The 27,427-nt window shown below is 38.6% G+C and overlaps 1 long non-coding RNA gene across 12 annotated transcripts in view; it reads left to right on the forward strand.

Annotated features, from left to right (window-relative positions):
- Positions 1 to 27,427, forward strand: part of LOC127669153 (uncharacterized) — a 118,257-nt gene that overhangs the window by 78,046 nt on the left and 12,784 nt on the right. For 9 of the 12 annotated variants that reach the window (XR_007974336.1, XR_007974331.1, XR_007974327.1 and 6 more), the window contains one exon: positions 4,323 to 4,411. The exons of 1 other annotated variant lie outside the window; for it this stretch is intronic. This is a non-coding gene — a long non-coding RNA (uncharacterized LOC127669153). Of the gene's footprint in view, positions 1 to 4,322; positions 4,412 to 16,205; positions 16,322 to 27,427 lie in introns of all 12 variants that reach the window. 2 more of the 12 variants (XR_007974326.1, XR_007974333.1) reach the window with 2 other exon arrangements.

A 27,427-nucleotide genomic window follows, 5' to 3' on the forward strand; every position in this document is an offset into this window, starting at 1 on the left:
AATCTCTAATGCAGAATACAACCGTTTTATTTTGGATATTAAGCAGGTATGTGGTGTGGCATGAGTGCTTGAGAAAAGAAAATGATGCATTAGCTGTGAAGTCCCCATTGTATGTCCTGTGTATTAGTAGTTGATGATATTGAAACAGGAAAATTTTTATGGGCTGATTTACTTACACAGTGATAATTCAGACTTGATTCAGAAGCACAGATAGGGAGGGGGTTTCCATAGACATGAACTTCCAGGCAACTGTCTTGAAAGTACACAGTATGGGATGATTCTTTCATTTCAGATGATGTGCAATCGGGAAGTAGTTTTCCTACTTCCTACACTTTCCTACAGTTTTTTAAACCAAAGAAGGTATCTTAGAGTTATTTAGCTTAAAAAAATGTTCTTCAGGTCACTTCTTTTTGATATGTAGTTGATTTCCCCTATAGCAAGATTTACTTTTTGGAAGTCAATTTGAACTTCTATATTAAGTATTTTAGTTTAGTTAATAATTATTGGATTCTTTTGAGATTCCTAACACAGTTTGTTAGTGTATAGCTTTGGAAAACAGTGTATGTCATAGTCCTCCACAGTGATATGATCATTTTTCTTACAATCTTTGAACGGTGTGGTCATAAAATAATCCTTGTGCTAGAAAATACAAGAGGAAGAAGAAATACATGCATGGAGGCTATGCTTTGGGTTTCAGTGTCTCTTCTTCATATTCATGTATTTGTAGGGGGTGGTCCTACTCAGAAGTTTAATCAGATTAAAGATCCCTGTTTATTTTTTAGTTTTTATTTTTTTAAGATCCCTGTTTATAAACTCTTTAGAGGGGTGAAGAAATAAGCAACAACTCGATTTCAGATACTTATTTTTTCAACCTTCAGCTATCTCTTAGAACAGTTTCTTACTTCTTTTAAAAAAGTACTTATGTTTTGCTGTATCAGAAAGAAGAGAAAAAATCTTAGAAACATATTAAGCATATGATGAAATTGAAAGGGTTCTGAAGAATCCTTTAGAATCTGTTTTCTTTGTGCAGGTACCAGATGTTGATGTTGGCAGCACTTAAGAGGGTCACAGGACGTTTAAAATCACTAGGCTGTGGTGAATAAAATTCCAGGTCTGTTGCACTGAAAATTATTTAAAACTTGTGTTTGTTTACTCAGTGGTAAGTAGTACAAAAAGCATTTTTCTTCTATATGAGTGTGTTTTAAACAGGTCCATTTGACATACATACATGATCAATGAAAATGTTTAAAACACATTTGTGTCCCAGGGGCTCCTATCACTGCAGGCCACTGGTTCCGTTGAAGTCCATTTTCACATGTGCAGAGCTGATCACGCTGCACTTGACCTTCCTTGTAAGTTATTTGTTTCATGTACTAGAGGGCTAAGGCTACATAGCTGTGCAAGAAGGGGGAAAAGGCGTACGTGCTACACTTAGGTAGTATTTCCTTAGTGTTCTCTGACAGTAATTTTGAGAAGAAAACAGGACTTTTTATGCCCACCCCCACTTTTGGGACTGAGCTAAATTTCTCATTGATAAAATAATTAAGAGTTTATAGTTTCAATGCTAAAATAGAAAGTAAAAAACTGGTTTTGAGGAACAAAACCAATTCCAACAGGGGGTACCTCTCTGTACTCACTGTAGATTCTTATTTATTCTTGTTTTATGGGTGTCACACTTGAGTAGTTAGGTTGCCTCCTTTCTTAGTTTTCCAAAGGAGTTTAATACATAGATCCTCCAGTTTGCCTTGTATCTTTAGTTAGGAGTTTGAACCAATGCTGTAAGTGCAATGAAATCCATTTCTTCTAGACTGTGTTATCTATCTTACTACTGTCCATCATGATAGTATTCCAGCTTTCTGTGGGAAGGGAAGTATTTTGAATAGTCTATCAGAGGAAATGGCTAGGAGGAAAAGCAGATCTCAGCATCTCTCATTTCTGGGATTACGGCTGACTTCTTCCTTTTTAGCACACCTTTCAGGTTGTGTATAATTATACAGAGTGGAAATAAGAAAAATAGTATGTGTAATGAAGTTAATTTTTATACACCAAAGAAGATGTTGCTTGTTCTGTTTGTAGATCCTGGTGCCTTGGTTTCATTCAATGACAAAGAGAGGTGTGGTGTTATTTGTGCTCTCATGTCGCTAAACCTCAGGAACATGCCAGGACATTTAGATTGAATTGCTATGTGAACATCACTGAATAATCTTCACAGTCCTAGATGGTGTGGCATATTCCTTAAGGTTATGTGATACATTATCTTGCTCCTAAGTCACAAGACTATACAGCGTATTTCTGTTCTGCATATTGTAGCCAACCAGAACAGATATTTTTATATTTAAAAACATCTGAACACAGAAAAGATACAAAAAGAACACAGTAGAGATGCTGAAAATCAAGCATACATAGGGTGCACTTGTATGAGTGGAGTTTACAAACCTAAAGCCGTGGTGAGTTGGTGAGTGAATGGTGTGTGACTTTGAGGACCTGGGTCATTATAACAAACTACTGTAGACTTTGTAAGCTCTCTGCACGTAGATCGGTTTTTTAATTAGTTGTATTCTTTATTTACATTTCAAATGTTGTCCCCATTCCTGGTTCTGCTTTCCCCCAAAACTCCCTAACCCTTCCCCCCTCCCCCTGCTCACCAACCACACACTCCCTCTTCCCTGTCCTATCATTCCCCTATACTAGAACATCTCGCCTTCTCAGGACCAAGGGCTCTTCTCCCTTTGGTGTCCAACAAGCCATCCTCAGCTACATATGCATCTGGAGCCCTGGGTCCCTCCATGTGTAGTCTTTGGTTGGTGGTTTAGCCCCTCGGAGCTCTGGGAGTACTGGGTAGTTCTTTAGTAATTAATCAAGTTACTGAATCTTTGCATTTTATAAAACTTATTTTTAAATGTTTGAATCTTATACTTAGATTAATATATGGATACATTGTACAAGATTATTTGACTGTTGTCAAGACATTTTTTATTTAAAACCTTTTTCTGATTAAAAGCTAATATAAGAGCTGAAGTCTAAACAATGTCAGAATCATATCTTGTCATCCTGGAAAGTCGTCCGTGGGTGTGACAAGATGAAGATGCCCATTTGCTTAGCACCGTCTCTCAAGCCCTTCTGAGGACTGCCTCCTCCTCAGGCACAAATGTGTCTGTAGTAGTTTTTCTGGTTTCTCTCCTTCTTCTTTTTAATCATAGATTTATTTGTAAGCAGATAATTTACCATCAATATTTTGCTCCAACAATAAGGCCTTTGTTTTCTTGTCCTTCAGTTTCTTTTTTTTCTTTTTCAACTATGTGTACATTAGATCATTTTATAAAAATTGCTTCATGTCAGTCTGTGGGACCACCGTGTTCTCATGGTCCATTGTCAAATGAAGCATTGTCTGAACAAGCTAGCTGTCACACACAGCCATTTGATGTTTAGATTGGTAGTGTGTATAGCCACAGATCCTATATCCATAGGGTTTCTGATCACCAAAAACAGAATGTTTTAAACTGATGTATTTTAACTTACCATTACTGTGATTATTACGACATAGGTCTTTTATATATTATATGCATACATATGTATCTATAAATTTATTATATTTACTTGTATTTATATTGCTAATCAATGTACTTATGTAAAGGAAACAGACTTGCATGGTAGGCAGCATTGAGGGGGAATTTTAGAATGCCTTTGTCACGTCTGTAGTTTAGTGGAGTATGTAAAATAAACAATGCCTAGTGTGTGATGAACGCCAAAGAGCTAATCAATTTTGGATATTACTCCTGGTTAGAACTCATGTAAGCTGTCCTGTATTATAGTTAAGTGGAAAGATGTATAGAAGCCTAATGTTTTGAGTGGGTAAATTTGTTTTGTAACCTGTGAAATGTGTTCCTGGGGATAGTGCATCTAACCTCTGAACTTTCCACTCATTGTCTATGCAGTGAGGATTCCAATAATGCTTTTCTTTTGGATGATATGAGGATATAGGAATACCTTTTGTAAATTTATATGCAGTTTGCTAATTTACTAAGGTATTCTTGCCAAATGACCTAAATTAGAAGGAGGATGATTTGGATCAAGTCCCTGAGCTCACTGTCTAGAGTCAGATTACATTTGTCCATTCTACTTGGAAGAGGTGTGTGTGTGGGAGGAGGGGCATCAAAGATGTATGGTTTTAATCTTATTTTTGTTAGAGGCTATGACTACTCTAACCCCCATAGCTTCAATTAAAAAACTTGAAAATAGTTCATTTTCTAGTCTAATTACTTGGCAGAAATTTAGAATAGCAAGAAACTAGTAACAACCAAACCTTTCCTTTGCACTTACAGATCAACAGAAGAGATTCTTGGGTCCTAGAGACCAAAGAAAGAATCAGCAGGAATGCCCAGGGTGAATGATGGATTGCAGAGCCTGGCTGGTAATTACTTTCACTGAGCTAAAACATTAACTTGATACATGGGAGCAAGGCCAGATGAAAATCGGGAGGTGGACCTCTTCCTCCCCATGGAATGCCCATACTTGCCTTGTGGAGGTAGTTGTTTCTTTGGTGGGAGAGTCCAGCTCAGCTTCCTTTCCCGAGCCTCAGCATGGATTTTCATCTACCACCCGGTAGACAAGGAGTGGTGCCTTTGTTTTGGCCATTGTAATGATAGGTGTTTAAGTCATCCTGCTTTCTGAGATGGCAAGAACTCACAGTTTCTCAAGACTTTTCAGTAGGATAACCGATATTAACAGAGATTTTCTCCTCTTGGGGTTCAGCTTTTTTGTAATTTTTTTCCATAATGTGGGCTCTGGAACCCACAAGGTTGATAAGCATGACACTCTGAAGCACACATACACCACAGAACTTCACACATGACACTACAGAGCACACTTCATCCCCCACACACACACATCGCCATCTTCACTTCATAGATGGAACCACTCCTGAACACATATAAAGGAGAGGCTAAGACAGTTGGGAAATCTGGGGTTTTACATGCACAGGCCAGAGAGAAGATGTTTTCACAGCGCGCGCGCGCTGTGGCTTTGGCGCGCGCGCGCTGTGGCTTTCTTTCGCCTTGCCAGCAGCCCCCCTCCTGGGACAACTCTGAGCTAGAGGGAGCGAGCGCGACCCTGGGCGCGGGTGTAAATCAGTCACCTGAGCGCTGAGGGGCAGCGGCGAGAGTCCACGCGCGTGGGCGGGTGGGGAGTGGCGCGGGCAGCGAGCATGGCCCGGAGCGGCCAGGTGGGGAGGGAGCAGGCCGAGTGGAGAGCTGAGGCGGCCGAGGGGCGCGGCCGCTAAGAGGAGACCAAGAGGTGGGGGCTGCACTTGAGGACCAGCTTGCCAAGATGGTAAGAAGTTTCCGCCTCCTCTCCGCTTGCGTTTGCATTGGGTGGGGACAGAGCCTGGCGGGACGCCCCGGGGCCACGGAGGGCAGCGTTCTCCTCTAGTGCGGCGGCACGAGGAGGCGGGCAGCCGGCGGCGCTCCCGAAATCCACCCCCACCCCTCAACTTGGCCCCAAGTTTTTGAGGTGGCTGCGGGCGGGTGGGCGGGCAGACGGGAGCGAGGGCTTCCCTGTGCCTTAGGTGAGCGGCGGGCAGTTGGGGACTCCAGAGGGCGCGGGACGCGGGGACCTGGGATACACGGAGCTGCCGGATCCCGCGGCAACTTTCCCAACTTGCCGGCCTGTTCAGAGCCCCGAGCTGCGGCTGGGCACTGGGGAGGGAGGGTGCAGGGGGCCCAGGCGCGGCCTGCGTGGGGACCGCAGCGATGCCCGTGCGGCTGCGGAGGACGCAGATGTGGCCAGTCATATCCTGCTAGACAGACACGTGTGTGCTTTCCTGAAGTGCGGTTCTGAAGCAGCCAGCTCACTGCGTTTACATACATGCCGAATGGACGGAAGGATTTGAGACGTGAAAGGGGGGCAGAATTAAAAAAAATACAGTGGTGTTGGAGCTCAGGACAAAACTAGACGGAATCTCCAGTGGGATTAGGCAAAGATTAAAAAACAAACAAACAAACAAACAAAAACCAACTACTTGTAAGTGCCAAGTGGTGGAGGAAACAGGATGGCACAGCACAGGGAGACTCCAGCACAACCCTGGAAGGACTGGCTTCTCTGCAGCTGGGAAGCACTGTCTGCTTTTGGGAGCTCATTTGTTAGAAATGGGGCTTGACCACGCTTTTTCTTGGAGTTCCCTACCACCCAGTGTTGCTGTTGTTAGCCCCACTTGGGGGCTCAGATACAGAGTGGGTCCTGTGTACATGGGATGTATAAGAAACGGGGTGATAGCAGGTTGACATTTTTCCCCCTTCCCTTCCCCCTGATGTGACATCTCTTGTTTCAGAGATCAAAGTCACAACTGGAATGTAGGAGATGGTACTGTCAAATTCAGACACACACACACACACGTACAAAATGCACCTAGGACTGCGGTTACAGTAATGCTGACAGAAATTAAAGAGGTTTTGAAAGCAGCGTGCGATTTATGATGCATCCCATTTACCCTAGAGTCAAGCTGTTGTAAAACTGATGTACAAAAGACATCATAAAATAGTCCTGTGTACCCAGGATTATAGTGGCAGAAAGTGACCTGTTTTATTAATTTTTAAGTACTTCTTGAACACTTGTAGTTGTTGGATCCTGTGTTTAAGTGAGGGATCAAAACAAAATATGAAATGTATCTGCTTAGAGCTGGAGAATTTCTTGTAACGGCATTTTACAGAACATTATAAAAGCCAGTTGCATGCCTTTTCTTCCCCTGGCCAGTGTTACTATTTGTGAACAGAGCTGTTCCCATATACTAATCACTGAGCGGTGGCTAAGTCCATTTGTCTCCCACCGTTTTCTATTCTGCACGTTTAGATGGTTTTGTGCACAGACACACATGCTTTAGGTGGAATTTATTTCTGACACTAAGTGTTTCTGCTCTGAACTTTTCCTCTAGACTAAGCCTTGTGTAAGTTTGATAGAACTTCCTTTCGCTCTTTGGAATCATCCACACGAGAATCCTTTGTGAGCCCTTAAAGGCTCTGTATTTTATATCATATTTGCAGCCGTTTCATTTAAACTTGTTCAGTTTTAATGAAGTTCTGAGTTGTAGGTACTCTTTCTGTTCCCGGAGAGCAGTGGATTTAAAATCCAGACTGCTAATTACTTTACCAAAGCATAGGAATGTCTTCACCTGAGGGAAGGGCTAGTAAACCTGAATGTGAACTTTGTGTAGAGGATCTTTCTGGAAGCATGTCTGAAATGCCTTGACCCCCTAATCCTCTGAGAATATTAAGTTGGGTTTGTATATAAAACTTTGGGTAAAAACCAACCTCATGTGACTTTTAAAAATATTGAGGAAATATTAATAGTAGTAGTGTATTGCTAATACCTGACTTACCCTCTTCTGCCTGAGATGTGAGTTATCTGTCAGGCAGGGATATGTGATTACAAAAAGGAGCAGGCAAAAAGCAGGGCTGACTGTTGCTATATTAAAATGTAAGTATTACAGTTTGAATTTTCAAGTGAGAGTTTCTGAGTTCAGTGCTTTACATAACATTTTGTCCTAATCTTGCTTGCTGTCAGGGATGTTTCTTGGTTGTGCAATTGCTGCAGTCAAGAATGCCAATTTGCATTCCATGAGTGTCATTTGATTACTTTTATCAGCGGAGCTCCAAGACCGGCCCAGTCCTCTCATTTCATCTTGCCATGTCATGAGTCAGTGCTGTGTTGTCATTTCAAAAATCTGCCTGATTTAGACAAGAAAGAAAAGTACTTTCATGTTGCAGCCGCAGTCCCCTGCTAACTTGTCAGCAGCAGGATATGATTCACTTGGGCCCAGAAGAATGGAACAGAGAGGCAGGTTAGATGGTTCAATAAAGCCCACGGACAGGTAGTGTGTGATGTCCCCAGAGAGCTGCAGTTAATGAAGAACAGGTCTGCTTAGTTCTCCATGCGCTGACCTGGTGCTGTCCCCACAGTTTTCTCATTTGATCTTTCCCAGCAAATTGATCTTTTCTTGTATTTTATTTGCCTTCCAAGTTAGTCCTTGAGGGACTGAAATTAGCAGAGCAACTTAAATTGGACAATACAACTTTTCAGAAAAGAAGAAATTGGACATTGGCAAAAAAAAAAGGGGGGGTGGGGGTGGGAGAGGAGAGGGAGCTATTCTTTTTTGTTGTTCCTGGGAATATTTCCTAGATTAAGGGAGTCCAAAGTAGGTGATGAAGCTAGCGGTTTCCCTTACTTTAAATTTAGAGTTAAGCCTCAGGGCTATTTTAAATATTTTGTAAATGTTTGAAAGGTGGCTTCAGCAAGGATAAAGAGTTTGATTTAGCAATGCTCGCACTCACTTGCTTGGCCTGACCTGCCAGGGTAATAGTGGCTTTTATGGCTATTGGAAGACGGACAAAACATCAATGGCATATTGCAACTATGTTATTTATAGTCTTCTAAATAAGTACAATTCCCAAATATTCAATACTGAATTGCTGAAAAGATTAAACAATAAAAAGTCATTAACAGGATTGTGTATAATTATTATGGTGCATGAAGATTTTTTCTATGAATTACCATCAGTATCTTTGTTTTACATAAATTCCACAGACACCCTGTTCATAGATCAGGTTATTCTCTCCTCTGAGGTTTTCCTTTTTAAATTTAAAGGTAGGCTTTTAAAATTGAGAGCAGGTTACAAGTTGGGTTTCTTTGAAATGCTTACATGTTGGTTTTTGAGATTTAAATTCATTTTATACAAGGTGAGCATAGTTGATACAGGTTACAGTTTCACTATAGAGCCCTTGTACATAAAGCTTAGGTTGGGAGCAATTAATAGTCTTAACGTGATGAATGTATAAAGGAGCGGTGCTTTCTGAATTCCTCTGCAGATGGTCTCATTTACCATCTGCATCCTGTCAAGAAACAGAGTTGAAAACGGCTGTTCTCCTGCAACATCTCTTGCTGGTCAGGAGTTACATAGTATAGCTGGTTAGTAAGCTCTCTAAAGAGCTAGAGGGAGCCTCATGATTTTATTAGATATACTTATGGTTTTTAAAAAAAGAACTCTGGCAAACAGAATGTTGCACAATAACTGGCTTAGAGTTTAGGCTTGGAGGTGACACATGACACACACGAACACACACACACACACACACACACACACACAGTGTGTGTGTACACAGTGGTGAAAGCAACAGAATTTCCATTGAAAACAGTTAAGGAATCAGCTAAGCTTTCTAGGACTACCTTGTAGGTGATTTGAATGCTGTAAGGTGCAACCAAACATTCTGAGTGTTTGAGACTGTGTAGCCAGTGTGCCAGCTGAAGGAGCCCTTCTCAGGTTGTCAGGCCCACCTTCCAGGTGCCATTAAAAGCAGCTTCCCATCCAGCCACTGAGGAGCACGCTACCCTACTCCAGGTCACGAGACAGCTACTTCTCCCTGTGGATGATGTTTCCAAGTAGTTCTGCATTCAACTCCAGATTATGGAGAAAACTTTCCTTCAAAAGAAGGAAGCTTTGTGTTGTCACCATAGAAGGCAAATCATTTTAAAACTTGGTATATTTTTAATCAGTAAATAAGCTACATTTAGACATCAGAGTTGAATGTTTTCTTACTTCCTGTTTGGCATGTGTTAATCAGTCCAACCAGTAACATTTGTGATATGTTTGTATTAAATAATCAGTGATGGTGATTGATCTTCATTATTTACATATTACTTTTTAGGGATGTTACTTTGACATTTATTTACCATTTAAGTAAATCTTATATCCAGGGATATAAACTGCCCAGATTTGTCTTCTTAGCACAGTAGCTCTCATTGTGTTGCTAGCCAATGAAAGTCTTTATTTGTTGCTTATTAGAACCCTCAGTCCACTCAAAAGTTCAGCTATAATTTAATTTGGGTGTTCAAAGAGCCTCCCTTGTTTTAAAACACGTTCTCAGTATTCCTTTACCATTTGTTGTGAGCCTATATTCTAACTCATGAATATGCATAAGAGCAGTAATACAGACATGTCATTTTAAAAGTTGTTGCCAAAACAGAAGTGTACCATTTTCTTTAGAAATTATGTATATGACAATGTAAATTTTGTCCTTTTTACTGCAGTTTCTTAGACATTCTGGAGCATTTTCACTTTTCCAGCAGTAATTTAAATTGTTTTGGTCTACTGATTTAGGATTTGTTCTTACAGAAATACAACCTTGAAGGTGTGGGGAGACAGGCCAAAGCTAAGCTTTGCAACCAAGAGTTCTGGTTAAAGCGCTTTCACAGTTGTAGCCCCTTGAAATTATAAGGTCTTTGTTTTGAAATTTACAAATTGCCAGCCTGGTAAGTTCTTTATAGCAACTGCTGGCAGTTTTACAGAGTCCAAGATACTTGCGGGTTTCAGTTGAAGTGTAACCGATTACACAAGCTAAGGACCAGAACTCCAGTATCAGGGATCCCTCCACATGGAAGGCAGGATGTGGAACTGCTAAATGAGTCACTGCATGTGTGTGTGTAACCAGTGAGAATCATGTCAAGTCTGTCTTCTACATACAGGATTTAAGACTTATCAAAATGTACAGTATTGTCCTGTACCTGGGGTTCATGAGTTCACTGTCCCTGCTCTTTGTGTGTTTAGTACAGAGATGTAACAGCCCACAGAAAAACATTTTTCTCTTATTATGACCTTAACATTTGCCAAAAGTGCCCCATACTGAAATTCCTTTTTAGTATCTTTTTTCCCCTTAGTCCAAAGCCAGACGTGTACCCAGACACACAGCCTCTGTGTATAGCAAGCTGTTTTACATATTGTGACTCGGCAATGTGCTGTCCTTTCTCTGCTTGAGCCAAGGATCTCTGCTCAGTGTCTGTGGATTACCAAGCTCCTTCTTTATTGTATGTCTTGTCAGCTATCCCTATTCATTTAACCTTTCATTAGCGTCTGTGCAGCTTCCCTGTCTGCAAAGGCAAGGAGAACCCGAAAGGCCCCACTGTCACAGTTATTAGATTTCTCCGTTACATCCCAGCAACCACAAAGAAGCAAGAGTGGAGACTATTGTCGTGCATGCTGCTGTCCTGGGGTGCAGCTCTTCTGTGCATGTCAAGGACATGTGCCACATGTTGATATGCATCCCAGGAATAAATGCGCAACATGGGGGATAGGCTGTCAGAGGCAGCAATGAGCTTTGTAGGAGTTATTGCGAAGACCAACAGTTAGTGAAGGAATGTTGCTTAACCAGCCAAGGAGATAGACAGAGTTGAGAGTTGCCAAGATCTGCCTTGTGGAGCTTGTCAGTCCCATTGTTTTCATCTAAACTTCATTTGAGGGGAAAATTGAATACCTTCGACAGGAATGAAAGTCTTCTTTTCTCCTTTAACCTCGGAGGGGAAAATGTTATTTCTGATGACTATTATGGTGCATTACAACTATTTTTGTATGGAATAAAGATATGTGAATGATTATGTTACTTACCTCTCATAATTTTTACAATGTCACTGCAAAATCGTGAAAAATGTTTTAACGGGGATTTGTATGTTTTATAAATCTGGTTTTAAAATGGAGCACGTGAATCTCCTTGTGCTCCTGCTTTGCTGTGGCTGCCATAGCACAGTGTGGCTATCACCTGGTTTTTATACATGTGTTTTCATGCTTGCTGTAATATGGAGGAGAAGAGGAATGATTACAGGTCACTTTCACATAATAATAAAGACAAATACTTGGATATGTAGAGTGGAAAAGATTTCATTTTAAACATCATAATGAACTCTCAGAGCTGGAAGAGAGCTCAGTTGGTAGAGCGCCTCCCACAGGAGCATGAAGACTTGACCTTGCTCCCCAACATGTATAATGGGCCAGCCAGCGTGGCACCTTTCACTGCTGTTCTCAGGGCTGGGAAGGCAGTGACAGGCAGGTCCCTGGGGTTCACTAGCCACCCAGCTCAGCCTCATTGTTGAGGAGAAGGCAGGGAATCACCATGAATGCCATTGGTTCTGGTGTCTAATCTTGACCCACTCAGTGTTTGGGGATGTCTGCCTTGGAAAGCAGAGTTTAAAGTGAGCATACACTATAATGGCTTCAGTTACGGTGTTTCTGTGCATACACTTCCTTCTCTTTGTGGCACTGCCTGCTCATTCCTATTAGCCTAACAACCAGTTTGGTAATCTCTATGGCTGCCTCCCCACAACTGCTTGGTGATATAAGTCCTAGTGGTTTAGTTTTAACTGCTTTATTGTGAGATACCTCACATACCACCATGTAATCACCCTTTAAAATGTACATTAATAATACCCCATTATATGGATACACGGTTTCTTTTAGCATCATCAATTTATGGATTTTTTACTATTATGCATAATGCTGCTGAGAACTTTATTTGGGAGAGTGTCAGATGTTTTTATTTCTCTTGGATGTATACCTTTAAGAAGAATTGTTGGATCATGTGGCCTTCTTTTTGTCCATTTGAGTTGTCTTCAGAAAAACAAACCAAAACCAAAAACCAAAAAAACCTCTTGTGGTCTTAAAAAATACATATGTGGTAAAAGTTAGGACTATGTGTCCCGTGTTGCATGTTGGCTCTCTTTTACCATGCGGGTTTCAGGGGTTGAACTCAGGATTTCAAGCCTGGTGGCAAACACCTTTACCTGCTGAAGTATTCACTTCCCCTAGATTGTCTTTTTATAGTTGAGGTATAAAAGCTGTTGATACGGTGTGGTTACAATCCTCTATCTGATTCAAGATTTGCAAATACTTTCTCCCATTCAGTGAGCTGTCTTCTTATATTTTTGATGCCCTTTGAAACAATTTAAAAATTTTTGAAAGAAGTTTAAGAATGTTTTTTTCCAGACAAGATGTTATTACATGTTAAATGTTAACTCAATACTAGTGACAGTGAGCAACAGTGGCCCTCAGAAACATTCCTAACACTGTCTATCATTTTAATTTTGATGAAGTCCAACTTACATAATATTTTCCTTGTTCTCAGTTTTGGAATGTTGTCAAAAATAAAGCAAAACCAACCAACCAGACAAACAAAAACCAAACCCCAAAACGTGGTCTCACTTTACCCCTGCGTTTCTTTCCCTCCTTCTTTCAGTCCTTCTGGATAACACTATTACGTAGGGTTGCTGGATCATACCATGTGGTAGTCTGCCTTTTGTAGTTTGAGAAATTGCCTTTTTGGGGGTGGGGTTAATAACATTTGTACCATTTTATGCTCTTGCCAAGAGTGTCTATGTGTTGTATTTTGTGTGTCCATGTTGTCGCCAATGCCTGCTGTTATTTTATGATAAATATGGTGATAACAACTGTGAGGTGACATATCTCTTCTGTGGTTTTGTTGTCTCTACTGGCCTTGAAATCTAGGGATGGAATGATGCTCCTTTTTAGCCTCCCACCTACCAGTACTGATATTAGATCTAGGACCTCAGCCATTGAGATAATCACTCTACCACGGAGCTGTGTGTCCAGCTCCTATGTGTTTTATTTCAAGACAAAGTCTTACGAAGTTGCGTAGGCTGGCTTTAGACCCATGGATTTCGCATCCTTCTGCCTCAGTCTTTCTAGTAGCTGTTATGGACTTGAGCCAGCTGTAGCTTCCATTTATCCTCTAGCCTCAGCTCTCTTGGGTTGAGTGTGATAGGTAGACATAGGACCCTTTTTGATATTTTGTCCGTTTTAAGATTGGATTACATAGGTTTTGCTAGTTTTTGAGTTTTAGGAGTTCTTTATATATTTTGGATATTACTGTCATATCAGAAATTTAAATGTTTTCCTCTCATTCTGTGAGTTATCTTTCCTTTTGCTCATTGCTTCTTTTGCCTTGGCCATGGAGGAGCTTTTAAGTTTTCTGTAGCTGCATGTGTCTGGCCTTGCTTTCTTTGCCTTCAGTGGTTTACATTTAAAGCTTAGACTTATCTGATCCCTAAAAGAGTAAAGGCTATGTTAAGAAAGAACATTCTATTGTTTAGGGGAGGGGAAAAATCAGCTAACAACTCTTGGTGGAACTCCAGGGGACAAGAAATTTGTCATTCAGTAGCCAGAAGATGATAGGTGCAGGTTCCCTGTGAAACAGCTTGGGTTTACTTTGATGTTCCTTAATTATCATTGAGTTTAAAAGCAATCTAGGTGTTCTGTATGATAACAGACATACTTCATGCCCTGGAGGGTGGAATTAAGTACCTAGAAATAATTGTTTTTGGTTTTATAAATACCTCAAAAGGAAAGGAAGAAAAAACATTATTGAGAAAATTTGTCTTCTAGACATTCCATCATGAACAAAACATCACCAACAGAGATAAAACTGAAAATTGTTTTATGATATCCAAACTGAAAATAACCGGCTTAGTTAAGTTTTAAGTAAATACTGTGTTCAAATCTGGCATGATGTGTTTGCAAACAGCTCGCTCTCCAGTCTACCAGGTGTATTTTTCAAAGCCTCCCTTCACCAAGTTAGAGAAGCCTTCAAACAGGAAAAAGTTAACTTAATTTAGAGGCAGTGATGTTAGATCACACTTGAATTTAAAGGAGTATGTTAAAGAAAAAGGTCTAATTTTCTTTTCATTCATGCTAATAAAACCTATATTCATTTTTATTTAAATCATGGCTTTTCTAGCATTCTGATGAACCATTTTATATAATTGCTTTGTCTGCTTTTGGCTTTGTGCCAGTTATTTTAGACAGAGTTTCATTATTATTTGGCATCAGCTATTAATTAGGTGGCCAAGTGGTCACATTTATATTTGGAGAGAATGTGGGGTTTTCCCCTCACAAGTGTTTACACATGAAAATAGTAATTAGCCAATTTAAAGTGATACCTCATGACATAATCTGAGGATTGTAACTTTGTTCCCTGTGGATATTCTGTAAAGAATTTAAAATCATTTATAAAATTGGTATGATAAAAAATTTTATATCTATCAGATGCATGACCTTTGCTTATATACATACATACATACATACATACATATATATATTTTTTTTTTCTTTTTCTCTTTTCCTGAGGATTGGACTGAGGCCTCTCATGTGAGAGATAAGTACTCTATACTGACCCACATTAAATTTTATAACTTGTTTATATTGTACAAGCAATGTTACATTTCTGTTCTTAGTATGTCTTGTCATGTCTATATTGGATTAAGAAGGTCACCTGTAATTATGGATTGATACCGTATTCGAGGACATAAAGAGTGTCACTAACTAGAATGTAAGTCATGCAAAGAAAGCCCTCAGTTCCCTGCCCCAAGGCTTCTGATCTCTTTTATTCTGTAATTAGAAGATTAGTGAAGTGCACTCTATCAACACCTGCCATGTTTGTATCCAGAAATAGTAGGAAAGTTAAAGATTTCCTCTCTTTCAAAATGGTTGGAATAAAACATCAGATTTCTTTGGAAACAGTCTCACTCCAGAGCCTATTACCTCTAATAAAAATTAACAGTGGACTTTGTTTTTAATCTCATAAGTTCTGCCAGGTCTCAAGCCAAATTTAAATGTCATCAGTTTACTTACAATAGTGTCTAGTGCATGAGTTAAATTCATTACTCAGTGCACTTCTTAAACAGCCTTCCTGTTTATTTAGGTTTATAGGGGTTTCTCTGGCTGCTAAATTGATCATAGAAACAGTAAGGTAGGCTAGGTGGAAGTGGAAGTCTTCCCAGCACTAGGGAAAGCAGAGATAGGCAGATCTCTGGGTTTGAGGTCAGCTTGGTCTGTAGAATAAGTTCTAGAACAGCCAGAGATACACACAGACACCCTGTCTCATAAAATAAACAAAACAAAATAACAGCAAGGTATTTTGGCTAGCATTTTAGTATACACATATATACACATATAAGCAAATGTTTTATAACTGAAACGATACATTTACTAACAATACTATTTTTTGTTTCTGTTAGGAGAAAGGAATTCTGGTCAAATTACAGTAGATTTGTTTGATTCCACATCTTGTCGGTGACTAACACTGTCAAATAAGTTATTGCCCTGACTTAATAAGTAAAATTTTGGTTGTATATTCAGACAAAATGAATAAAATATAATTTACCAATAATAAAAGCTAAAAATTAAATACCTAAAATTCTACTAATAAACTGCTACTAAAGAGTTGTTGCTGCTCCCTAGGGACAACTGCTTTCATAAAATATTTTTGGTTCAGATTTCCTGGGGATTTAACTCCATGCTTCTAAATGATATGTTTATAGTGTCTGTGTTTTTGGTTTATCAACTTTAGACATTCTCTCTTGACTTCTTGCTATGACAGATGTTTTCAGTCCCACTTCTCACTACTGACCTTCCTCGTTCATCGGTCACTGACTTGGCGCCTCTCTGGGGTTCTGCCCAGAAGATTTAGCCTTCCTCCTTCGCCTCAGCCCCTCTGTGAGGATTTTGCTCCCTACACTTTGCTGACCATTTCATGTTCTTCCATCTGTCTCCATCCTTCAGAACCATGGGCAAACTATGTAGTTTTTGAAAAAAATTTAAGAATTTTTATTGGCTTAGGTTCATATTGGCACTTTGGAACTATTGAATAATAGACTAGAATATTAGGTCAAAAGGGTTTTTTTTTTATATGTATACACTTGAAGAATTTAGTTTTTGTTTTGCTATTAAAATGTTTTGAAGATTTGTTATTTTACATACATGAATTCTTTGCCTGAATGTATGTCTGTACACCTGTGTGCCTGGAGTTCAAGTAAGTCAGAAGAGGCTGTCAGATGACCTGGAGTTGAAGTTACAGATGCTTGTTAGCCACTATGCCAATGCTGGGAACTGAACCCAGGTTCTCTGCAAGAGCAACAAGTGATCTTGACAACTGAGCCATCTTTGCAACCCACTTTCTGTTTTTTAAAGAGATAGATGATATATTTGCCATATTTCATTCTTCAAACAACTAAATTTTCTCATGTCAGCATCTACTCTTTCAAAGTATACTAAATAGGTATGTAATTTTTTTTCATATCCTGGTTCTATAATATTTCTTTCATTTTGAGTTTTTAAAGTTGTAATTAAAATTACTTGAATTATTATTAAATTTTTCCAGCGAAAATATTTTTATGTTCCAGTTATTTCTCTTCTAGGAATAGCCATTTCTAAGTCAAGAAGATAGGCTTTAAAAGTTTTGATTGCTTTAGAAAGGTTTTACAGGCCGGCTTCCTTTGATTCTGTTTTTTTCACCTCACCTCTTATAGTCAGGGAACAGGACAATGAATTTAGAACAGGATCTGAGACATTGTTGTATATTTTTTGTTAGTTAATATTTGTTAGGTCACTGCACACTTACCATTATCATGCTTACTGAATCATTCAATTCAGGGAAGGCTTTTAAACAATACACACAAGGTATTAAAGTACTTTTAATAGATACCCAAATATGTTGAAAGAGTATCCTATAATTTACTTGTTTACTTAAAAATATGTATTTACTTTTATTTAAAAATTAATTTATAAAATGTGTTTCTAAGTTTGCTCAGCATTGTAATACTCTAGCTTTGTTTCTTAGCAGGACAGCCAGAGTAACCACCATTATTCTAATGGAAGCTTTGATTTCCTCACTCTGTAAAGAATGGCTTGCAGGTTAGGGGAATTTAATGTTTGTATCCATGTGAAGTTGTTTCTGTTTTCAATGTCTTTATCAATGAGATTAAAATGAACCTTTCTGGGACTGGTGAGATGGCTCAGTGGTTAAGAACACTGACTGCTATTCCAGAGGCCCTGAGTTCAAATACCAGCACCCACATGGTGGTTCACAACCATCTGTAATGGGATTCAATGCCCTCTTCTGGAGTGTCTTCTGAAGACAGCTACAGTGTACTTACATATAATAAATAAATAAATCTTAAAAAACAGAACATTTTACATAGGGAGAAGTGCCATAGAAGCTACAGGAGGAACTCACATAGATATATTCACATAAATATAAAGAAAGTCTTTGCTTAGGCTGGCCCAAAACTTAATTTGTAGCTCTCAGCTACAAATTGCCATATTTCATTCTTCAAACAACTAAATTTTCTCATGTCAGCATCTACTCTTTCAAAGTATACTAAATAGGTATGTAATTTTTTTTCATATCCTGGTACTATAATATTTCTTTCATTTTGAGTTTTTAAAGTTGTAATTAAAATTACTTGAATTATTATTGAATTTTTCCAGCGAAAATATTTTTATGTTCCAGTTATCTCAGCTTTGGCTTGGAGATCTTTCTGTCTTAGCCTCCTGAGTGCTGAGGTTACAGGCATGAACCACCACCCTAGCTTTTAAAAAAATTTTTTTATGGGGGGGCTCAAAAGTGACCACAAAGCAAACAAACCTACAAGAATATTTAAATTAAAAGTCAGTGATAAAGCAGAAATGACTCAGAAGACACTATATCAGTAAAGCCACCCAGACGGGTGACAGCTCATGAAAATTGTAAACCTGGGCTTCATTTTATAACCTGATAGCAGTTCAGCAATTTGGGGGTGTCCTTTCTAGTCGTCGTCCCCCTCCCCCTGGGGGCATTCATTTTAGCTGGTGTCTGACTCTTCTAGGTAACTCAGAATGTGTGAGAGTAACTCTCAGCAGTCTTTACATTATGCATATGCTTGGGAAAAGAGGAGCCTAGTGAATCTAATGAGTTTCAAGGACTTCTTGAAGGTGTTTTGAGTAGTTTACTCCCACAATTTAAGGAGTGTCCTTGCTGCATACAATGTTTAACTTCTCTATAAATGTCCTGTCTTAAATCATATGGTTTCACTTTCTTTTGTCTCATTCCATGTCTTGAAGAGTTGCCCTCCAATTTGGAAGGGTTTAATGATGGAAGAAACTGTGAGGCAACGTGAGAATGTCAGGAGTCCAGATCAGTAGAGGATGAATAGGATTGAGATACAGTAAAATCTTAGAGGACGGGTTTGGTTTGTCAAAGAAATTTGGTTACACCCCATAAGAGAATAGAGGCACAGAAAGTCCTTTACTTTTTAAAAAAGTTGTGCAAGTTTTTTCCTTTCTTACTCTAACTAGGTTTATGGTGGCCTATTCAAATTCTTAGACTATGTTTATTTCCACATGTGTTTCCACTAGAAGACTTTGTAAATTTTTTGTTGGGATTGTAAATTCATTTAAATTTTTTTGTTATATTTATCCATGTATTAGTTTTCTTTTGCTGCGATAAAATACCTTGGCCAAATGCAACTTAGAGAAGAATTTATTTTGACTGTGGTTCCAGAAGAATATAATGTCAAGGGTGTGGGGCTGTGGAACATAGCAGCACATGGCCAAAATAGGAATTATCTCTTAGTGATAGACTTCTTTTAGCAATGTCAAATCTCATAAAGTTTTCATAACATCTTCAAAATGGCAACAACAGCTGGTGACCAAGTATTCAAATACATGAGCCTGTTGGGGACATTTTAGTTTAAACCACCCCAATGTGTTTATTGTGTGTTTAATGTGCTCATGTGGAGGTTAGAGGACAACTTGTGGAAATTGGTACTCTTCCTTCTACCATGTAATGGTTTCAGGGCTTGAATTCAGATCATCAGACTTGGTGGCAGTCTACTGAGCCATCTCACTACTTCAAATTCACCTTTTTTTAAAAAGATAGACTTATTAATTAATTAGCTAATTAATTAATATATGAGCACATTGTAGCTGTCTTCAGACACACCAGAAGGGGGTATCAGATCCAATTACACATGGTTGTAAGCCACCCTGTGGTTGCTGGGAATTGAACTCAGGACCTCTGGAAGAGCACTCAGTGCTCTTAACTGCTGAACCATCTCTCCAGATTCCCCAAATTTATTTTTTAAATATTTTCATGTTTAATAATTGTTTTCTATAGTTAGCTGGGAAGTCTATTACAGTTGTGCTAACTGTATAAACTGCTTTATCACTGACTTTTAAATATTCTTGTAGATTTGTTTGCTTTGTGGTACCAGGGGTTGAACCTATGTCCTTAAACATGCTAGGCAAGTTTGCAAGAGCTAGAGGGGCATTCTGTCTTTCCCCTTTGTTTGTTTGTTTGTTTGTTTCTTTCTTTCTTCTTTCTTTCTTTCTTTCTTTCTTTCTTTCTTTCTTTCTTTCTTTCTTTCTCTCTCTCTCTCTCTCTCTCTCTTTTCTTTTCTTTTCTTTTCCTTCCTTCCTTCCTTCCTTCCTTCCTTCCTTCCTTCCTTCCTTCCTTCCTTCCTTCCTTCCTTCCTTCCTTCCTTCCTTCCTTCCTCCTCTTTTCTAATGCCAAAACTGGTTTTGAATTCACTCTGTAGCCCAGATTGGATTTGAACCCTAGGTATTCTCCATCAGGCTTGCTAGTTGCTGGAATTATAGGTCTTTCTGTGCTACAGTGTTTACCTGTAGGTTTCTAAAAGTTAATTATATATTAAGAATTATTTGTTAACAATGAGGGTTTGCCTGCATGTATGTGTGTATATATGTATACATACATACCATGTGTAGGCCTAGTGTCTTAAGAAAGCCAGAAAAGAGCATTGGGTTCCCTTGAATTGGAGTTACAAGTGATTATGAGCTTCCATGTGTGTGCTGTATACTATGCAAGAGCAGCAAGGACCAATGTGCCATCTGTCCAGTCCCCCTTATGGATTATTTTAAAAATATCTTAAGGCTGGGGATGATGGTATATCCTTTTAATCCCAACATTTCAGAGGCAGAGGCTGGTGGATCTCTTGAGTTCAAGGCCAGCCAGAGACCCTGTCTCAAAAAATATTTTTTTTTATTTTAAAAAAAGTGTATATGTGTATGTACACATAACATGCCAGTGCATATGTGTGCATGTGAAGGCCAGAGAACAACCATATATGTTGTCTTCAGGACACTTTCTATTTCCTTTGAGATAGGTGATCAGAGAGCCACAGGGATTCTCTAGTTTTGGCCTCTTCAAGACTAGGATTACAACTAACTATGTGCCGTTTGTAACCCTGGTAATTCTTTGTGGGTTCTGGGATCAAACTTAGGTTCTGGTGCTTATAAGTCAAGTGTGGAACCATCCTCTTAGCCTCCAGGTATAGTTTTTAATCTTCTCAAATAATTCATGGCTTGCTTTGCAACTTATCTTTTGTCTTTTAGAACTATGAAGATACTGAACAACTGTTCTTCATGCAGTGCTCAGCAGTGTCCATATTGATTGTGTCTATAAATTTGTGGGGCAAATTACCACTTGTTTTCAGAAAACGTGTAAATCATCTTCACCTTCACTTTTCTGTTGCATAGAAACAATCTCCTTTCCCCTACCCCCAAGACAGTGTTCGTTTCTCTGTGTAGCCCTGGTTGTCCTGGTACTCCCTCTGTAGACCAGGCTGGCCTGGAACTCAAGATATAGGCCTGTTTTTGCCTCCCAAGTACTGCAAATAGAGGTTTGCATCGCTACCTCCCAGCTGAGGGTTTTTTTTTTTTTTGGCTTAAATTTATGTGTATGTGTGTTTTGCCTTTATGTATGTTAGCATGAGCCCACTGAGCTAACATAAAAGCAATCTTTTCTTAAAAAAAGATTTATTTATTATATCTAAGTACACTATAGCTGTCTTCATACACACTAGAAGAGAGGGCATCAGATTTCATTACAGATGGTTGGGAACCACCTTGTGGTTGCTGGAATTTGAACTCAGGACCTTTGGAAGAGCAGTCAATGCTCTTAACTGCTGAGCCATCTCTCCAGTCCCATGAAAACAATCTTAATGTGTGCTTTTTTTTTATGGCTTTGTTCATTGTTAAGTTGTTTTGGTTTTCGCACTTGCACTATGACCACTTCTATTGTTCTCTTTCCTCTCCCCTACTGCTTGTTTCCTTCCACTTCTCAAATAGTATTCCTTCTATATTCATGATATACAAACACATGCAAATATACTTATGTGCACATATACATGCATAATATAGTCTTGAGAGATTTATAAGACAAAACATTAAATATTTATCTTAGTTTAGCTTATTTCACTCAACATATGATGGGTTCTATTTCCATTTATTATCTTGCAAGTTACATATTTCACTCCTTTTTTAAAATGTTAAATTATTACTTTTTTGAAACTGTGATATTTTATGGGTAAGTATTTGCACAGTTGTACTACAGAGTGCCTGTAGAAGTCAGAGAACAAGTTTGTCAAGTTGATTTTCTTCTTTCACTTTCATGTTGATTCTGCTTATTAAATTTGCTGTTGGTCTTGTATGACAAGTACTTTGCCCTTTAAGCCATTGTATCCTTTATAGCTGAATAAAATTCCATTTTGTAGACATAATTACATTTTATTTGGCTTCATCTATTGATGGACATTTAAGCTGACTTGTATCTTTAATAGTGAATAGAATTGCAGTAAGTATTGTGCGCGCAGGTACCTTTTGTGGTAATGCTGTTTTTGGATTCTTTTGGGTATATACATAGGATTGATGTAGCTGGATAGGACAGTCCTAGTTTTTGAGGTTATAAAGAACCTCCATACTTCGTCCATAATGGCCACATATATTTTCATCCCCTCATTCCCTTTTGCTCTTTTATTTTGTTTCATGTGCTTTCCTAGGCCTCCTGCCTATACTCATTGTTTTTATATAATGTCTTATTTTCTTCAAAGCTTCTTAATGGTGAAAAGGCCCAGAATACCTTTCAGTAAAGATTATATTGATTGCATGTATACCATTTCTGAATGGTCAGAACTCTCCCTTTTATTACTAGAAAGTGAATAAGGGATAAAGTCAGTCATGATTCGGATCACAGAAGTATATTATTTCCATCACCTTAGATGGAAAAGATTTGAAAATGAATTTAAAGCATAATAGAGGGATATACCAGAAAGTGAATCAATATGCATCTGTATATTCATTACTTTCTTTGTGGCTATGATCAATACAGAATCATCTTAAGGAAAAGTTCGTTTTGTTTGGATCATGGTTCTATTTCTCCTCCCCCCCCCCACCAAGATTCTACCGCTTACCACCCACCCAATTGCTTATGGTTTTAAAAAGTATAGTTTTTCATGGTCAGGAATAGTGTTGCAGCAGGAAGATAGATCACTTTCCTGGAGCTCTTTGTAGCCTAATGGATCAGGATTCAGAGCATTTGTGCTAGAACCAGAAATTACTATCACCTTTAAAGCCTTGTCTCACCAGTCCACTTCGGCTAGTTAGGCCACAATCCTCAAATTTTCACAACTTCCTAAAACAGCAGCACCAGCTGGTGGCCAAATGCTCCACGCGTGAACATACATGATGTTCCATATATTTTTAAACCATAATAGAGTGTATCATAGCTGGTTCAAATACTGTCTTACTTGATATGCCTTGTATTGAACCTGGTATGGCCTGATGCTTAGCTTAGATTATTTTCTCCCATACACCTAGGTCTAAGAAGTAGTGGAAGATTTGCAGGGGTAGGGGCTGTTGAAATCTCTAGCTTTGGCTGTCCAGGAACTTGCTCTGTAGAACAGGCTAGCTTTGAACTCAGAGATCTGCCTGCCTCTGCTTTAAAGGCTTGTACCACCACACCCGGCTTGATTTTTTTAAAAATAGGTTTATTGTGTGTGTATGATTATATTGCCTGGATATTTGTAAGTGTACCACCCTTGGCCAGAAAAGGTTATTGGACCTCTTAGATCTTTAGTTATAGGTGGTTGTGAGCTGCCACATAGATGCTAAGACTGAACCTGGGTCCTTTGCAAGAATAGTAAGTGTTCTTAGGTGTTGAACCAGCTCTCTAGCTCTCAATTCTCTCTCTCTCTCTCTCTATATCTCTCTCTCTCTCTCTCTCTCTCTCTCTCTCTCTCTCTCTGTCTGTCTCTCTCTCTCTCTCTTTCTCCTCCCTCCTTCCGTCCCTCCCTCTCCTTCTCCCTCCTCTCTCCATCTCCCTCCTTCCCACACTCTCTCACTCCCACCCTCCCTCCTCTCAAAAGAATGATTTTACATCATATGTATGAGTGTTTTGCCTACTGAGTCATTGCTCTAGCTCTCTCAACAGTGTTTTAGAATACATATATTTGAGTGTTTGTTTTGTATACTGTTTGTATTTTTATAGATATTCTATAGTTACATGAAAATAGATTACTACTTAATCATATAAGTATTTTTACTTTATTATTCAAGGTGATATATTTCTGTATAGGTGACTGTTATTCTGACCTATGTGACTTAAGTTTTCATGTCATGCTTGTCTCAACCAAAAAATATCCAGCCAAATTATTTTGGTACTCATCAATTCAATTTTTAGATAAAAACAGTACTCTTGTACTTGACCAAATCATCAGTCCATGCAGTTACAGAGATTGAACCAATCTATGTATATATATAAAAGTACACATACATATGTATTAATTTGCCTTTTAATTTTTTGTATGTATGGTTTACCTGCATATATTTTTGTATATTTTGTGCATGCCTGGTGCACATAGAGTCTAGAAGAGGGTATCTGATCTCTGAAAATTGTAGTTACAGATGGCTATGAGCCACGATTTGGTTGCTGGAACCAAACCTAGGTACCTTCACAAGTAATAAATATTCTTAACTGCTGAGCAATCGTGTATATTTTTAGGCTTGTGGTAATATTTTTAGTTTTGGGTGTTTGTGTGGACTCAGTAATTATTATTTGTGCTTCAGATTACAAAATTCATTTTTAGCAGTACAAGAAGCAGGCCAGAGAGATGGGTCACTGGGTAAGGGTTCCTGTCCCGAAGCCTGACCACGAAAATTCAATTCATATGGTAGAAAGGGAGAACTAAGTCCTGCAAGCTGTCCTTTAACTTCCACATGTACAGTATGGTGCAGTGTACATGTTCACACTATAAATGATGTAAAAAAGAAAAAAAAATAAGAAACAAGTTCTAAGGTTCATCCACAATCTTGTTCATCCTAGTTTGATTTCTTTGACTTCCTTATTCTTTGTATCACACTTTGCTTTAGAATTCTGTAGTTTTGTCACTACCAGCTATGCATTGTTATAGAGAAATAAATCTGAGACCAACTTGATTCTTCTGCCCACATTTTTTTTTACTTGATTTCCTTCTCCTAGATGCCCATGTTATTGCTTTAAGTTTAGTACTTCTTGCTCAAATATGTTCTATTTATTCTATATTTTTATTTTCTTGTGAATTAGTTTAGGCTGTATTTATTACGGAAAGCTTATATATGACTTTTAAACACTGAGACATTTCTCTAGCTTCAACTTTTATAGTTAGTCATTTTTATTTTTTAAACTACATTTTAAAAGTAAACTTATACAGTATCTTATTGTCAGCGTTTTGAGATACAGGTAAAGGAGACAGTTTCACACTGTCTACCTCAGCAGCCTAACATATTCCCAAAGAGTTTTAGGAAAATTGACTCAAGCCAAACCAGCATTTGTGAATTTGACTTGAAAAGAAGTCAGGACTAGACAGCATATTATGAAGCAGACAGAGTTTAGTAAACATTTTAATACAGGTTTAAGCATGTATTAATAGATGTCTTGTAGGTTTACAAATGGTGAGGAAAAAAGTCTTCCCTCAGGAATATTGGAAGTTAGAATATTTTTACTGTAAGCAGGGAGTCAGGGGAGGAGGGCTCACAGCAACTCTCATTAGAAACATAGTTTGGATGATGTTTGGAGCTGGCTAGTATTTTTCTTAAAAGGTGGTAGCGAAGGTATAGGCTTGTTCTTGAGATTCTTTTGTTTTGTTTTGTTTTGTTTTGTTTTGTTTTTTTTTAATTTGGTTTTTTCGAGACAGGGTTTCCCTGTATAGCCCTGGCTGTCCTGGAGCTCACTCTGTAGACCAGGCTGGCCTCGAACTCAGAAATCCGCCTGCCTCTGCCTCCCAGAGTGCTGGGATTACAGGCGTGTGCCACCACTGCCCGGCTCTCCATGCTGTCTTAACTACCCGTCAACTCAAAGACCCTCCTTCTACTTCCTGAGACTGTTCTTGAGATTCTAAAGAACATTGTATTTGTTAGACTATGGGAAGACAATGGATAATTAACATTTTCTACATGTATCCTAAGATAGGACAATATTTTGTGTCTTCTTTTGGTGATGAGGAAACAGCTCAGTCAGTAAATTGCCTGTTCCAAAGCTTGAGAGGATCCCAGTTTAGATTCCCTGCAGGGACTTAATGCTAGAAGGGCCGGGGGCAGCCCTGGAGCTCATTGGCTAGCCAATTTAGTCAAATCAGTGAGCTCAAAGTTCAGCGAGAGACCCTGTCTCAAATCTGAAACCACCAGCTGTTGGTCCTTGCCTTCCAGACTCAAGCACTTATATGCACACATCTTATTTTTCTGTTTTATAATACCACTATAGGTTTTATCCTACTTTATGGATAAGAAAATGAAGCTTGGGAAAAAAAATGAGATGACTAAATTTGGCAAGACTAAGAAGAATTGAAATGCAGACTTAGTCCTGACATATAATACCATATAATGTATATGATCTTCTGTTCTCAGGAATTCCTGCTGCATCAGATTTCAGCAGAGAAGTATGCTGATGATGTTGTATTTAAGCACGAGCTACAACATACAAAGGGCTTCAGGATATGTCTAGATAAACTCATCAGGATATGTTTAGAATATAAGAGTCATTTAAGTTTGTAGGGAGAGAGAAAGAATGGGAATTTAGATGACTTTGACAACAGAACAGCTTTATTTAACCTGAGAATGACACACCATGGTCAGATGTAGGTGGTAGAATGTACCTGTTAATTCTAAGGAAGAAAATCCTTTTGGCAGAATATTAGAAAGTCTTTATAAATATGGAATGACTGTTTTTTGCCTGTCTGCTCCATGGTCCCCCCCCCCCTTTTTTTTTAACCAGTTAGGAAGTCAGCTCACTGTAGCCTATGACTCAAATGTAAAGAAAAATATTCTAATTGTAAGCAGTTTTAATGTTGATTAGAAATCTATAAAGATTATTAGATTGGATCTTTAAAAAAAACTATAGTAGAAATGTAATAAATTTTTTGCAGTTGTTTGTTGATATATCACTTTATTAGTTACTTTTCTATTACTGTGAAAAAACACCATGACCAAGGCAATTTATAAAAGAAAGTGTTTAATTGGGCTTACAGTTCCAGAGGATTAGACTTTATGATGGTTGAATAAAGGCATGGTGGCAGGAACACCTGAGAATTTGACTCTTAAACAGCAAGCAAGAGACACAGTGCTAATCTCAATGCTCACTGCTGCTGACACATCTCCTCCATTAAGGCCATACCTCCTAATCCTTCCCAAACAGTTCTACAAACTGGGAACCAGGTATATGAACATGAGCCTATGAGGGCTGTTCTCATTCAAACCACCACTGGTATTTTTCCAATATTGATTTATTAATGAAGGTTGAGGAAATGATTGTTTGTGTAGTTACAGTAATTACAAAACACACCTCTTTTCTGTTTCTCAACACTATTACAGTAGATGTGTAGCAATTCCTGTGATAGAGTGGTAACATTATTTTGGTAAATCATAATTTACTTAAGAGAATCTACAGAATATTTAGATAAAAGGTTTTATATGTTACCTTAATGGTTTAAAGAATTGGGCATGATGGTGCAC

Source organism: Apodemus sylvaticus, chromosome 19 (genome assembly GCF_947179515.1).
Source record: "Apodemus sylvaticus chromosome 19, mApoSyl1.1, whole genome shotgun sequence".
NCBI classification, from domain to species: Eukaryota; Metazoa; Chordata; class Mammalia; order Rodentia; family Muridae; genus Apodemus; species Apodemus sylvaticus.